This window comes from Dermacentor albipictus, chromosome 4, assembly GCF_038994185.2.
Source record: "Dermacentor albipictus isolate Rhodes 1998 colony chromosome 4, USDA_Dalb.pri_finalv2, whole genome shotgun sequence".
Classification (NCBI taxonomy): domain Eukaryota; kingdom Metazoa; phylum Arthropoda; class Arachnida; order Ixodida; family Ixodidae; genus Dermacentor; species Dermacentor albipictus.
Genome location: NC_091824.1, coordinates 169,561,737 through 169,577,913, shown reverse-complemented (window position 1 = coordinate 169,577,913; position 16,177 = coordinate 169,561,737).

Genomic DNA, 16,177 nt, shown 5'->3' with positions numbered 1-16,177 from the left:
CTAAGCTCGGAAGGCTGTAAGCGTCTCCGCACATGCACAATGAATGTGAATTATTGCATTATAACACAATATATTGTTAAACATGATGATTATTCAATGTCGCGAAGCCGTTTGTAGCTAGAAGGACGAAGTTTAGGACAAGATAATCCATGTACAATTTATCGTTCTCATGATGGCTGAACCGCCTAGCTTGCAGCTCCCATAGACACGGGCGCCATAGTTCCCCCTAGTGATTCTTGCAGGAAACTCTGCAGCCAACGCACCAACCTGCCGCAGCGGCTTAGCGCTAAGCTGGAGGTCACGGGTTCCATCCCGGCCGCAGCGGTCTCATTTCGATGAGGCGAAATGCAAAAAAAAAGAACCGCTTGCTTATTCAGTTTTAGATGTACGTTAAAAAACTCCACGTGGTCAAAATTATTGTGGAGACCTCCCACTACGGTGTGCCTCGTAACTATAATGCAGTTTTGGCACGTAAAACCTCAGAATTTAAGTAATTGGTCAATGCCCCTCTCAGAAAAGGTTTGATAAGTATAATATCAAGTGTAGCATCCGGGTGCATAAATATGTTTACTTTCACTGTGCTTTTAGACGACTATGTGTTGCCCTTCTCCGTTTCTTGTGGTCATATTTCCTGCAGTCTCGGACAGCACTGAATTACTCCGCCAATGTTTGGGCGTATATAATGCAATATAAAAACTTTCTAAAGTGCATCCAGCTTTGTTTTGCCATTGTGAATGAAGTTGACTCACAGGTATGGCGCCAGCCGTAATAAGAACAACATTCCTCGTCTCTTGAACAGGTGTTACAGTTACACAAATAGTGTTATACATCACTGCCATGGTTGAGTGACTCACGGAAAGCAGTCCTGTACGCGTTCACAAGACAAATGCGTTGTAAGCTGTAAAGCCCGGACATCACGCGGCACATTACAAAGATAAGAAAATTTAGGTCATTGGGCGGTCAAGTTTTTTCATACAGCGCTGAAAATGAAAGAAAGAATACGCCAGACAGTAACAGGTTGACCGCCTTCGGTCTTTGCATGTTTATTCCATTGAAATCCTTCTAACTCACTGAGCCATTTGCTTCGCAACTCATAGATGTGACTAGTGTCTTTCTTGCACATCGGGGACTAACTACTGTGCATTATAGTACTTTGAATTTGGGGAGCCAAGGTCAGATGTGGCTCCTTAACCTGTCGAACTCAAAGGCTAAACGTAAAACGTGGTTGCCTCTTCAAGGTCGGAGCAACTAGTTATACAACATGCCATTTTCGAAATGGTCCTGCCTCTCCGATGACGAACAGAACTGGAAGAAAGCCGGACACGCGCAGTTCGTGGTGTCACTTTTTCGTGCTCACTATTACTGCGTATAATGATGCTTTCATGTGTGCGGTGGCGGAACACGTGCGTGTGAAAATACACACAGCTCATGCGCTCTCGATGTCACCTGTATAGACCAAACGCCTGTCTGTCAATCTTCGCAGGCTTTCGCTTTTGCGCTAGTTTCTGTGATGCGAAGATAGATAATGTAGAGGTGCGTGCTGGCATTTCTGTACGCGTAAGCGATTGCGCGCGTTTCTGTGTGTGAAGGCACACACACACTATGTCGAATATTTAAGGACAGTTCAACAAAAAACAGATTTTGTAATGTTTTTGTTTCATATGGTTGCTAAATATCGAGTCAGTCTATGCCCCTTATTCTTCTTTCCTCCACATACATACATACATACATACATACATACATACATACATACATACATACATACATACATACATACATACGCACAAACAAAATCATCGCCCACGCACTCCGTACAGATGGTTAACCAGCGAAGCTGAAATGTGCGATCCCGGTGTTTATCACTGGGTAATGCCGACGCTTCATTAAACGACGCCTTGGTAGGCTGCCGGATCTTCGGTACGCCGTTGTTGCTTGCACTCGGCTGCAAGAGCCTGTTCTCGTAGATAAGCTCGTTCCCGGTTCTGCTCGTGGCGTTGCTGATCGAAAGCTGCCTGCTCCTCAGGAATACGTATGACGCCTGGCCAACCCATTTCTGAGCCGGAGAGAAACTGCTGCGCACGCGCTCGGCTGCGACGGACAGTAACGGCTTCACTACTGCAGCAGTCAATCGCGCGCCTCTCTCTTTCTTTTTTGCGCATGCGCATGAGGTTGCGCCAGAGGAATTTTCGGCTTACAGGTGACAGACGGACGGACCAAGTAGTTAGCGCTTATTTATTATTCAGTATCATATACAACTTGTGCTTTAAGGTCAGCAGTTAAAATTTTGCTGAGCGAAATTTTGTTATTTATCAAAGCAAACATTGCCTTTTGTTGTACAAGTAATGCTCACTTCCTCACACATTTGACGTTATTTTTTTCATTGTCGCTATCATGAAAATTTGTCCGAAGTAAAGAAAAAAAAGCAGATGGTATCATAGCGAATGAACACACAGGGCCGCGTTGTACTCTTCAGCACCATAGAGAGGGAAAGTGAGATGGGAATGTCAGACAGATGAGCGGGAAGTGACAAGTCTAGTTTGCTACCTTATGATGGGGGAGGTATGATGGAAGAAACATGAATCAGGAGAGCAGCTTGAAGGAAGGAGATACTGTGGTATGCAATAATGCTTACAAAAACCAGTTACAAAATCTGTGGGCATATTTTCGTAACGAAATACCCAAAAGAAGTTTGTCACTTTCAGCTTGTTCGTCTAGGGGATTTCAGCATATTGCAATTGGATAGAGCAAAACTTATATTCTGCTAGAGAGGAGGTAGGTCGGAAGGGAAATGAAAGAGCATAACATTCCTTCCTGCCCGATTAAAGCATCTTTTTACGTGTATGGGACAGGTATAAAAATTTAATCAGCTATCGACAGCTGGGATAAAAAGGAAACATTAAATGTAATCTACGTGGGCAAACTGATGAAATGTTGCTCGCGGCGACCTCACTCAACTTGAAATATTTGTTTCGCGTTCTAAGTATTCAAACAATTATTAAAATTATTTATCCATATCAAGTAAGGAGCGTTTAAGCTTTGTTTAAGTTACAACAGTTTATACTGTCGTCGGGAGCACAAAAATAAATTGTCCGTGCAATGTTCCCGCTCACGTCGTCTCTTTTCCGCTTGCAAAATGATTAACTAGAATAAAAATGTAATAATAACAAGATTCTTTGCACATGGTGACTTCGAGGAACTATATAGTAGTCTTATGGGCGTAGGTTGTATTGTTATTAGAATAGTGATCGTTAGTTGGAGGGAAGGGTACATTCATTGTAACTTGCTACTGTAGCATAAGTCGCATCCTATTAACAATTAAAAGAAATGATAACAGGATCGCAAAATGCAATACGCAGGATCTAGTGTTAACAAAACATAACTATTCTGTTAGCTATACATGGTCCATCCACTGTCATGCAGGATACTACTCGGGGTGAGCACCATCCTCACTGCTCTTCTAGGGAGCGCGAGTGGTCTTGACGGCAGGCTTCCGTACCCATTCGAACGGGAATCTCCACAGGAGCTGATCCCGCTGCCTCACTGCAACGCGTCTCTATTGGCGGATGGCAGAGTAAAAGCCTTCTGCAAGATTCTCATCGAGGCGCCACCGCTGCTGTCTTTCATACCGTCGGAACCCGAGGTCATGACGCTGGACGAACTTCTCATCTCTGACATCCCGCTGGCGCACAATGAGGTGGCTGTGATGTCCCTCACGCGTGTGCATATAAAAAAATGGGACGATTTCCCGCTCAGTTCGGCAAGCCATTATGACGGTTTCGTAAGCAATACAAGCAGCTTATTGGAACAGGTCGCCTTGTATTCTCTCATGGTCTTCGTCAGGCAGCTCGAGCTTAGTGTGATGTTTCTGAAGCCCGTGAAAATTGCAATCGCGAATTGCTCAAAAGCGAAGGAAAGTGCGAAAGTCCACTGCAATGTATATGGCTTTAAGAAGCGCTTCGTAAATAACGGCAGCTTACCCGCTCCCATGAAACACTTTCCCAGTTTCGGCCTGACACTAGTGTTAATCCATCAGTGGAGCGCGGAACACACGTTCACCTCGAAAGTAAATGTAACGTTTGCCGGGCACGTCAAGAACATTCCGTCTATGGCCTTAAAAATTTTTGCTCCTTTCCCGTTTTTACGCCTTGTTTTATATAGATGCAACTTTAAGGAAATAAGGGGCAAGGACATCCCACAGATGCGCTATTTAGAACAACTAGACTTCGCCTATGCTCCGATCACTCGCGTGCATGCCAACGCATTTGACCTGGTACCGGACATACAGAACATTTCTCTCGTAGGAACCAATCTAGCGTTTATACCCGAGGGCGTGTTCAAATTGAAGAAACTTCGTCGGTTGAATATGGCCATGACGTCTGCGAACGGGACCTTTCGCTTTTGCCAGGGGATATGCGCGCAAACAAAGTCTCTTCTGGAGCTGATCTTAGCAGGGACGACTGTACAGTACTTACGTGACGGTGTGTTTTGCGCATTCCCTAACTTGCAGTTGCTCGATCTTAGCGGATGTTCTATCGTAGAGATGTATGGTTCCCCGTTTTCATGTTTGCAGAATCTTCGCGAACTGGACATGCAGTCGAACCAAATCATGTCGATTGGTGCGAGAGTCTATTCAGGCTTAAAGCGGTTAGAAATTCTTAACTTGAGAAATAACCTGATCAGCACTCTTTCCGGTGCCGCATTATTCGGAAATCTCCAATCTATCAAATTATTAGACTTGTCCTCCAACAAGATTAAGAGCCTAGAACACTTCAGAGCTGACACAACGTCTGTAAGGTTCATAGACTTATCCAGAAACCTAATTTCCAACTGGATACCGCCACTGTTTTCTGTATTGCATGGCTTGCGCACACTGGTGCTTTCATTGAACCTAATATACACAATAGACAGCCGTGCGCTTCGGGATATTCAGCAAGTAGAAACGATTAACCTTTCAGGCAATCCCTGGGATTGCGGCAGCTGTTTGCTCAATAATCTGCATGTCCTCTTGAACAGCAGTACGAAACTTAGCGCTAACGACGTAATGTGCAAAGAACCAGAGAGATACGCTGGTTTGCGCGCAATCAGTGTAAGATGGAATTCGGACATCTGTGGCTCTGTAGACTTCTACACGGCAGTGTGCGTGCCGCTGCTTTTCACCGCCCTCGCGACTACTGTTATCAGCTACGGATTGTACACGAAGCGCTGGTACATGATGTACGCACTTTTGTACTTACGGGTAAAGATAAAGAATTACAAACGGCAGTCCCACTCTGGCCGTTTTATGTGGGACGCCTTATTGTGTTATCATATTTCTGATGCCAGTTGGACCAGGAACGTTCTCTTAGCAAAACTGGAATCCCCGCCCATGCGGTATCGCATTTGCGTTGCGGAACGAGATTTCATTCCAGGAATTCCAATAACCGAGAACATCTGCCGCTGCATCTCTCAAAGTCGGGTAGCTCTATTCGTCATTAATTCAGAATTCTGTCGAAGTCGCTGGTGCATGTTCGAGATTATGCTTGCGCAGCATCGCCTGTTCGAGTCGGAGAGGGACGAGCACATCGTGTTCATCAAGAAGGGCCCGATCGATGAGTCAGAAATGAATCCGATGCTGTCGTATCTCACAACGTCGAGAACGCACATTGATGTGCCTCAAACTGGGAGCGATGAACGGCTGCAAGACATCTTTTGGCTGCAACTCCAAGTGGCGCTGCAGCAATAAGTCCAGAACACTGGACTCGCATTTTTCATTGCGTGTGTCCGACGGGAGTAAAATCAAAGCAGTATACCGACTCTAGTTTGAATCGCATGCTTTATAATTAATCCAAATCATGTTCACTTATTGCGGTTTTACTCATTTAAGACAGTACCACCGCCATATTTAGTATGCACTGCCGAAAAGGAAAGCGAGATTTTGTTGCCGGTGAAATCGACAGAGTGAGGGAGGTTTCTTGATGAATTTTGAGGACAAAATCACTATATAAAACCGAAGATATGCGCTACGTCACTCATTACGTATTACTTGTTCAACGACGAAATGTTCAGATCGAAGACGCTTAAAAGAAAACTAACGCGCGAAATTCAGACTTTTATGGCCCTTTCCATGGCTTACTTGGAATGAGAGAAGTAGTGTTGGTGCAAACAAGTACTTGGGCCCAGTAGGCACAGAGAACAAAATAAGTTATGCAAGGAAATGAATGTGGTATTTACAAAGTTCTAAATAAATTTTACGCGTGGGAAGAACCGGGGGAATTCAAGGACCAGACCTGCTTTTACGTTTCTACCAAAGACATTAATTGAAGACAAAGACCTCGAGACGACAATTATGCCGCTTAAGCGTTCTAAAGAGCGCTGTCACCAGTGGCGTGGTGGCTTTTGTTGCACTTTTAATGTGTTTTCTAACTTTTCTTTGTTTCCCATGACACAACATATGAAAACCAACACGTAATCAACCTTTGTTTTCAGTGGAGAACGCCAACCCCCTGTATATTTTTCCCCCATTGTTATGGAGACCGCTATGCATACGCTGCCTTGTGTGGCAGCGTATGCATTATCAAACAATTTAAGAATCAAGCTATTTGTTTAGAAGATAAAATGACATACGGAGAAAAGAAAACAGAACATTTGCTAGAGATGTTGTAATTGACTCAATATCAACACCAACAAGTAACCAACTCCTGGTCCGGCTGGTTTCTTCATCTTTGGGGTGCACGTAATTGCACCTTGTGGGTTACATCTTGGGTACAATAAATTATTGGGTTTTACGTGCCAAAACCACGATGTGATTATGAGGCACAGTGTAGTGGGAAACTCCGGAAATTGGGCCACCTGGGTTTCTTTAACGTGCACTTAAATCTAAGTACACAGATGTTTTCGCATTTCGCCCCTTAGGAAATGCGGCCGCCGTGGCCAGAATTAAATTCCGCGACCTCGTGCAATATAGTCACAGTAAGACGTACCAAAATCCCAACAAAATGCTGTTGTTTAAAAGATGGAGGCACTCCACGAAAGTGCATGTTCGTTAGTTCTCCCGAAGTGCCACGACACCCCTAGCGTGGTTGCTTTGATGTTTGACCGAAGCGTGCATACCTGACGCCATAATAGCGCATGCAGGCTTTTAAATATTTCTGCTCATTCTGTGCTCTTAGTGACATAAGCACATTTCGCCTCACACATTATGTCCCCTAGCCGCGGGTGCTTCTTTAAAGCACGGAGAGCAAATGAGTGTTCCATGGTGCCCTTCCTCGGCCACTGCTGTTAAGATACAACGGCCCTATTCTTGACATAAATATCGCATGTTGCGTCATATCCACACGTATGTGCCCCTACACGACGCCCCTACACTTGGCGTGAATGTAGAGCCGAAATCACAATGCTCAGGATTATGAAAAGGCCAGTTCTCACTTAGCTGGAAGTCGAAGCAAAGCTTTATATTTTAAGTGGCAACGCTGTTTTGTTCGCACTGCTGAGTTGATAATTTCTTTCTAATGTGTTGCTTGGCTAGCATGTAGTATAGTGCATGCTATATAAGCATATACCTGCGTATATGCTTATATAACATATACCTGTGTCACATGTACAATAGCACCATAGCTATGCATAACTGTGTATAGCAGCATATGTGTAATACACCAACTATTCGTATGAGACAATGGGTAGCCGGCGCCACACTTATGCGCTGACACCCAATTTCTGTAATGTCAATAAAAAGAATATAGTTTTAAAAGAAACTCGTTGTGATTGCTCATATTGAAAGCAACGCAGTAAAATAAGTCGCCTTGGTAGAACGACAGAAAGCTGAGCTAGTTGGTAAGGATTCATAATGCAAAATAGAAGTGAGGCGTGCAGACATCGGCGTTCGTGTTGTCCACTTCTCTACTCTTGTGTCCTGTCTGCACGCCTCGCTTCTATTTCGCCTTGGTAGTCGGTCTAAGAACGGAGAAAACCAGGAAGCTGGTTGACAGCAAGACGAGAGTGAATTAATTGATAAGTCTGAGTGAAGGAAGATTGAATAAGCCTCTGAATTACGGCTGAAATCCACAAGGTTGAGTAAGTTCGTAAAAATGAAAGTTCAGCTTCAAGACGGGGACCAACAAATGGAAACACATTTTGCATAAAATTTGGGTGAAGAGCGGTAACGTGCCTTTGAAAATGATAGATCTATCTATTGAAACGTCGGCCAGCCTGTCTGAGGCACCTAACTTCAGTTCGTCCGACTTTATCTCACAAATTGAACGTCAGCATCTATGTGAGAGTAACATGAAGCAGTACAGAAAATCCATGCGGCCTCTTTAAAAAGATAAGCTCTATCACAGCCCTTATTGCTTCTTTTTTTCTTTTTAGAGGCAGGATTTAGTATAGGTTTAATTTAGTTACATGCATTTGAGAGTGGGAGAGAGAGAGATACAAGCTTTAATGATATGCTGGAGATGTTAGCATGGGTGCTCGTCTGACATGCTACTCCAGGTGCTGGGTGATGATTATGATATATGCAGTGATAAACACTTTACAGGACGTAGTCATACACACACACAAGAGGTCTGTTAGAAAGGTATCAGACCTTATTATTTTTTTTGCGAGCACCTGATGGATATAAAACAAGCGCGCTTGCATCAGCCGACTTTGAACTTTCGTGCGCTTGCGCGAATTTTTTCCCGCCTGCCGATAGCGTCAGTCGCTGGGACGCCGCATTTGAGTGAGGTAGTGCACAGTGCTCTCGTCAGATTTTATTGCAAGGAAAATGGCGGAGTGACTGGAGCAGCGCTATTGCATCAAGTTTTGCCAGAAACTGGGCGACAGCAAAGTGGAAACCATTCGGAAGATTCAGACGGCTATTGGTGACGATGATATGAGCAGCGCACAGATTAAGGAGTGGTACAACCGGTTCAAAGACGGCCGCACATCGGTGGAGAGCGAGCCACGCTCCGGTCAGCCATTAACATGCCGAAATGACCAGTTCATTTCCGAAGAGAACGCTGTGGTTATGCGGGACCGTCGTGTGACTATCCGAGAAATTGCGGAAGAGGTGGGCATCGGCACTTTTTCTGCACATTCTATTATGACTGAAGATTTGGCCATGAAGATAGTTGCGGCGAAATGCGTGCCGAAGCTGCTCACGGTGGAGTAAAACAACTTCGTGTTAAAGTCTCATAGCACATGCTGGATTTCACAAACAGTGACCCCGACTTATGAGCACCATAATCACTGGTGAAGAGGCTTGGGTGTACGGGTACAACCCGGAAACCAAATTCCAGTCGTCACAGTGGAAGCATTCCACGTCACCAAGACAAAAGAAGGCCCGCCAAGTGCGCAGCAACGTCAAAGGGATGCTGACTGCTTTCTTTGACTCCCGCGGTGTGGTACACCGAGTACGCACCACAGGGTCAAACAATCACCATATAGAGTACCAGAGGGATGTCCTTCGTCGCCTACGTGATGCTGTGCGGCGCTAGAGACTAATAGCTGATTCCGTGCGTTTGCACGCTGAGTGGTGTTGTGTTGCCGGGATCGACTCTTCTCTACCGGTTGTTGTAAGATGGTTTAAGGCATTCCAAGTGCGCAGGAGTTGCAGAGAGCAAAGCCATCTTCTTGCTCGCCAGCCGTTCTCTTCCTGCCCAGCGGTTGTCAGCATTGGCCAGTCGAGATTTTCCGGGCCATAGAGGAGCTGTTAGGAATGGCCTGCTGCGGTGCAGACACGCAAAGTTTTATCAGCCAGGTGCGACAGCGGCGTCGACATTTCCTGGAAAGCCACCGTCACCCTCTAGCCAAACGGCGCCACTAAGTCTACTGCGTGCGGAGGACAATACGCCACGTCCGCGACTCTTCGTCGCGGGATGGCTGAGATGAGTTCGACGAACCAGGCTTTGTTACGGAACACGTCACCACCGACCTGGTCTGCCGTGAGCGGGCGAGTTCCCGAGGGAATGTATCTGGCGGCAACGTCCCACGCGCTTTTCAGGACGCAAGACAATAGAGAACCGGCGGCCACGCTGCAGGGGTCAGCTTGTGGAATAAGAGGTACCTCATTTGGTCAAGACGTAAGCCCCGAGTTCTGCGAAGCCCGTCTCACCTCGGTGGCGGCAGTGAAACCAGTGCGGACGTGTGTGTATAAGCCCTCCCGCTCAAAGGCGGCTCGGCTACGATGGCTGGTCGAACGTTTCCGTCACCTAGGGATGTCGGAAACACGGAGTGTTTATAAGCAGGGGTTTGTCGGCTGCTAGTGTGCTTGTCATCGTGTTCTGTGCTGCGTATTTGGAGCTTCGTGCTCGCATGCTGCATGCTTTGTCTTGCGTGCTCCATTTGGGAGTCACGCTAGACTGTCGAATGTATCTCATGTTCCAATCTTAATATGTAAATAAACCCTGTATGCTTAGTTCCTCCCAAGTTCCTCACTACGACCTATAACCCTGTCAACTGGTGGCAGCGGCGAGATCGTCCGACAACTCTTACAATACGCTGTCACTGAAGGGGCTACAGTTAATGTGTTTTTCGGTAAGCACATATTCAGGACTTTTGCTTGCGTACATGTGAGTGCTGTTATGATGGTTTGGGAAAGGTTCTGTAGGATAGGAAGGCTGTATCGTAGGAGGCCTTCACAGAGAGCCGTATACATGGGTAGCAGAGCATTTACGGGAAAGCCCTCAGCATTGCTTGATAACATACGGAAGATGCTCGCGTATGACCCAATTTTTTTCTTTTAATATTCGAACGTGGGGTGTCCACGTCATTGGTCTGCCGATTGTCACGTCCAGAAGCTTGTGACTTGACACATACCGATAGGAGAGTGCGCGAGCTTTGAGGTGTAGCGCGAGACATCACACCTAGTGAAAGAAATGGCGGCCCATCTTTCTGGTGACATCGTTAGACCTCGGCCCAGTAAATTTTTAAAATAGAATTGATAGCGTTCTGCAGTCTTGCTCGTAGGACACATCTGTTACGACGACAGCTTCATATACAGATGCCACCTGCGTACAAATAGATTTCAACCGATGTGGGAATGCACTTCCCCGGTCCAATAAGAAAGATGTTAAATAAAGTCGGTCTTAAAACACCACCCTGGGGATGTGTCACCTTCTTTTGTGGACATGTAGGCTGACCGATCAGTGAAGTAGTCTGAGATCCAGCGGTGCATGCGACCACCACCTCCAACGGACTTCAGAGCGTATCCTAAGATAGCCTGATTCTATCGAGCGCTTCCTTTATGTCGAGGAATACGCTTATAGTGATGTTGCGTGCAGCTTTGTTGGGTTTTACGCAGCCGACAAGGCTAATCACGTTGTCTCTGCTGCTGCGCCTCTTTCTGAACCCTGACATTTGCGGAGGGCATCTAGTCATACTCGTCAACAACCAGTCCAGGCGCGTGAATACCCTCTTCTCCATAAGCTTTCCGACTCAACTGAGGAGAGCTGTCAGACGATAGGAGCTTGCGTCTGCTGGAGACTTCCCAGGCTTGAGGACAGTAATAACATGAGCTCGTTTCCAGCAAGATTCAAAGCGGCCACTCGCCCAGGTTGCACTGAATATGGTAAGTAGATACATCTTTGCCTTGTCGACTAAATGTGTCAACTCGGCGTAGCTGATGCAGTCAGGGAGAGGAGATGACGCCTTCTTCACCAACGCCAACGCGCCAAGCAGCTCCATGATCGAAGAAGGTTCGTCTCATTCAATAGTACTTCATGTAGCTGGAAGCTCATTTGCTGCTCGGGGCAAAGTTGCGAGCGCCGCTGCAGCAGTGATCTTGGAGCAGAAAGTCTCCGCCACGTCCAACTCGCTGCTGTTACGGCACAGCGCAATCGAACTGAAAGCATGCATTGGAGTCGGCGGTGTTTTCAGGCCGGGCACAATGATCCATATTTTTGACAGCGGTATTCTCTGATACAGTTTCGAAGAAAAGCCCTGTTATTGGCTGCTGTCCAACTTGTCCAAGTGACGTTGGATATGTCATTGCATTCTCCTAGCGTTGCGAGTGTCATCTACAGAAAATGTCCTACAAGCACGTCTCTACGTTATGTGGCGCATTACCCGGAACCTCTCGTACTTCATGTCGGCCATTGAGTGAGTTCGAATTGGTTTCAGATGTTTAGTGCTGCTTTCTTTTGCTTGCTTTAGGGCACGAACTCCTCGTACGTCAATCCAGTTAGTTCTGAGTTCTCGATTGTAGCCTTATATAGCTCCCAGTTAGTGCAACGAATCGCCTTTTATTGTGTGAGTTTATATATATATATATATATATATATATATATATATATATATATATATATATATATATATATGTATATATATGTAATGAACGAGAAGAAAGGGGGTTAACCGAGGGGCCCGATCTTTATTAGTCATATCATAAGAAGCCAACAAACACTGACACCAAGGACAACATAGGGGAAATTACTTGTGCTTAATAAATGAAATAAAGAAACGATAAAGTAATGGAAATTAAAGTGGATGAAAAAACAACTGGGTGTGCGTCTAAAGGTTTTTCGTGTGCGTCTAAAGGTAATGTAAATAATTGTCGCATGATATTACTTATAATTTCATCCAATAAGGAACTCGCTAACGCGGTGGGCTTCACACGGCCGGGTGACGCGGTTTCTATTCCACCCAACTTTTCCTTTTTTTTTTAAGAGCTACGTGAACGAGGTTGGACCCACATTTTTAGACTGTGGTATTTTCAGGATCATCTAATTGTTTCTTTTTTTTTAGACTGCGCTACCTACGGGATCGACTCACACTTGTTTTATACTTCAGTATCTTTGGAATCGGCCCATATTTTTTGCGGGATAAACAGATGGCGCGAAATAATAAAAAAAAAACTCGCCCGCCAATGCAAAGAGTGCCATTCAAATTACGGAACTGTGGCTGGACGTGTGGATTATGTACAAAGCAGGATTGATTCCGCGTAAATTGTGTCGTCTGCTGCACGTGGTACGGCAGACGCCGCTTATCGTCGGTGAGTGCGTCCAACTGGCCGCCAACACGCACGCCGTCACGCAGGCTCAGTATTACGCATCGAGGACGCGTGACGCGTATCGTGGGTTGAAGATACACAGGCAGCCCACACACAGGCAGCCGATAGATTTCCGGAACCGAGCAATCGAGCGACATGAGCGAGCGATCTGTTCGCGCGACGCCCCGTTCCGTTGCTCAAAGCCGTCGCACACCACATCACTCTCATTGGGCTTTAGGTAGTTTCAGTGGTACAGTACAAGTGTAGAGGGACATCTATTGGAGAAGAGGCGCACCGAATAGGCTGATATTTGTGATTGTTTACTTGATTACAACCGACCTGGTATTAGTTGATCGCGATTAGTCATTTAATATGAAAACAAACAATATATCTTCGGCAGCATGTTACACGTATATCCGCCATGCATTTCGTCACAATAGCACCATCACCATCGGCACGGCCCCGCGAGAAATTGTCTGGTGGTTCATGTTCGTTATCTTCCTTCCATCGTTGGGAGCGCAATGCCTTGATGCCGCTAAAATTATAAATACGTACGATCATATTAATTACCATTAGTTAATTAACTTTATAATGGTTGGTCTTAGTGACTAAAGAAAATCGCTATATTGGAACCTGACCTGAGCAAAGCAATTTTCTTTAAACAAGCTCTTGTAAGAGCTGCGCGAACAAATATCGCTGGACGCTATCAAGTATAGATATAGGCACTATATCGATCATGTATTGTTGAATTAGAATGTTGGTCATATATTGTTGAACTCTACTGATGGAGAGCAAATGATGAATCATTGGCGCAAATTCCTTGACAAAAGATTCTTATTTGTCAAGACAACAGGTGTCACTCTGGCACAGATTATATGCGCTGTAGTTGCCGTTCAAAAGTGCGCAAGCCCGTAGCTGTGCACTGAGAAGCATAATGTACGAAATGCCACGCCTGCAGCAGAGGGGGTTACTCCAGCAGCAGCAGCGCATTCTGGTCCGGTGGGAGCGTTTTGGCAGCGGACAGTGTCTCCTCTCTGCTCTTCCTGTTCTCGTCGAGGTCTGCATTTGACTGATGATGATGATGATGATGATGATAATAATAATAATAATAATAATAATAATAATAATAATAATAATAATAATAATAATAATAATAATAATAATAATATGAATAATGTTTATTTGCCATCATACATGTTAGATGGGAGGGCGGTGGGAAAAAAGCTGCTCGCAGGCAGCTTGACGAGCCCACAACCCCTGGTCTGTTTATTTTGGCAAGTACAGCAACACATCACAAGTACGCAAACAAAACAAAGCAGTGCAGCTCCTGCTGCTGCTACTGAGTTAAACATAAATACAGGGTAATGATCGAACAGAAACAAATTCTAATGACAATACAAACCACGGAATAACATGAAGTCACTGTGAAAGGAAATATCCAGAATTGAGCACTGTACATGAGGCGAAGATTCTGGTAAGAACAAGAAAATAAATCAAAGCTTCCTGTAGAAAGACGATTGAAGGTCTTCGCACTCGGGCTCACTCTGCTCCAGTTTACATATTTACTGCTTGCGCAGTTTGTGGCGTAGGATGCTACTCGCAGTTGGCGCCCTGCTGCCGAGTGTCCACGTATCGCCCACGCGACTTCCTTGCCAGATGGCGAGCCCGTTCCATCGACATTGTTGGACTTGTCCCTGTCTGCCATTTTCGAGCAGCTCAAGATGGACCTGAAATCCAAAAAGCTGGGCGACATCTCCTGCTGGCGTACTGTTTAAATGCATTACTCAGTGAAGGCAGCATTTGCAATGTTTTCGGTTTTATCAACCGATTTCTACATTACGACCATTTACTTGGCAAGTTACGAAACGCTTCCGAGATAGCCCTACTTTTTGCAGTTGTGAACGACTGGACCCTTGTTTACATTGGGGCAAACAGAAGAGAGAAACCGCTTAATGTACGATGAAGATGTCAGCCCCGATATATGAATGGCTTACTACTTCAGGGTTGGGCAAGTTGCACTGTTCTGGTCTGTTATAGATAGGTTACAGTGGACAGATTGAGGTAGAAAGTCCCTCGCCTATACCATTTCTCGATGTTATACATTAAAAGCTAAAGAAGTTGAACTAACTGCACAGCAGAGGCATATCTCGTAGTATCTTTTCCCCGTCATCACTCCTAATTCTCCTCTACTTACCTGTTTTAATGCGAAAACATTACATACCCCATGAAGGGGAAACTCCGGCGTCCGTTGTTATTCAATAGTTCCAAAACCCACGTGACCATGTGATGACGGCACGTTACCGGCGCTGGACCTCCTGTGGCTCTCCCTGTGAGATTTCATGGTGACAGCCGTGGCGTCGGACCTGGCCCACTCTCAAAATTGGACGAAGGTGAATTAAAATTGATTAAAGTGAATTAAGGGGGAATAAAGTGGATTAAGATGGATTAAAGTTGGTACAAACTACAGCAAGGTGGGTTAAAGCGGATTAAGGTTAAGTTTTAATTTAAGGTGATAACTTAGACCAGCCCTACTGTTTTCGTACTCAAATCCCGTAAGGATAATTAAGTGACTGTCAATTTTTTTCATTCCCTCTTACTCAAATGGGGAGTACCAGGCCAGAGGCACGCTTCTCCGGCCAGCTTTCCTGTCTTTTATCTCGCCAAAACTTTTCCTTCTCTCTCTCTAGTAATGCAGGACAAGAATATAAAAAATAATAATAAAGATAAGACAACTAGACTGAACGAACAAATGAAGCTCAGATCATGGGAAAAATGTCAAACTGTCTTGACTAGCGTAAGTATAACACTTCTGTCCCAGGGCGCTACGAAGTCATTACTCTGTATTTGTCCTCGTATACCAAGCAAATACAGTGTCGTAAAGAAAGGGAATATAACCTTCGCCGAAGCAGTAGAGAACAATTCCAGAGCCTTGACGAAACATTTCATTTCTTTCTTTTTCTCCAGGCAAGCGATTACCAGAGAAACTTCAAGCAGGTAAAGAAAAGTGGCAAGGTGGCATACTGCACATGTGCTACCTGAAGCAGCTCATGTTTTACACTCACCGTTCACTAGCGTGCATCGGTTGGTCTTTGACTTCATTCCAGATGCAGCGAATATATTTGCAAAGTAGTAAAAAAAGAAACTCATGCATTTAACTTAAAGAAAGTAATTATAGCAAAGGTAAACAAATAATGTGATGTGTCAATTAAGTTCAGCTACGCTGCAATATCGTTT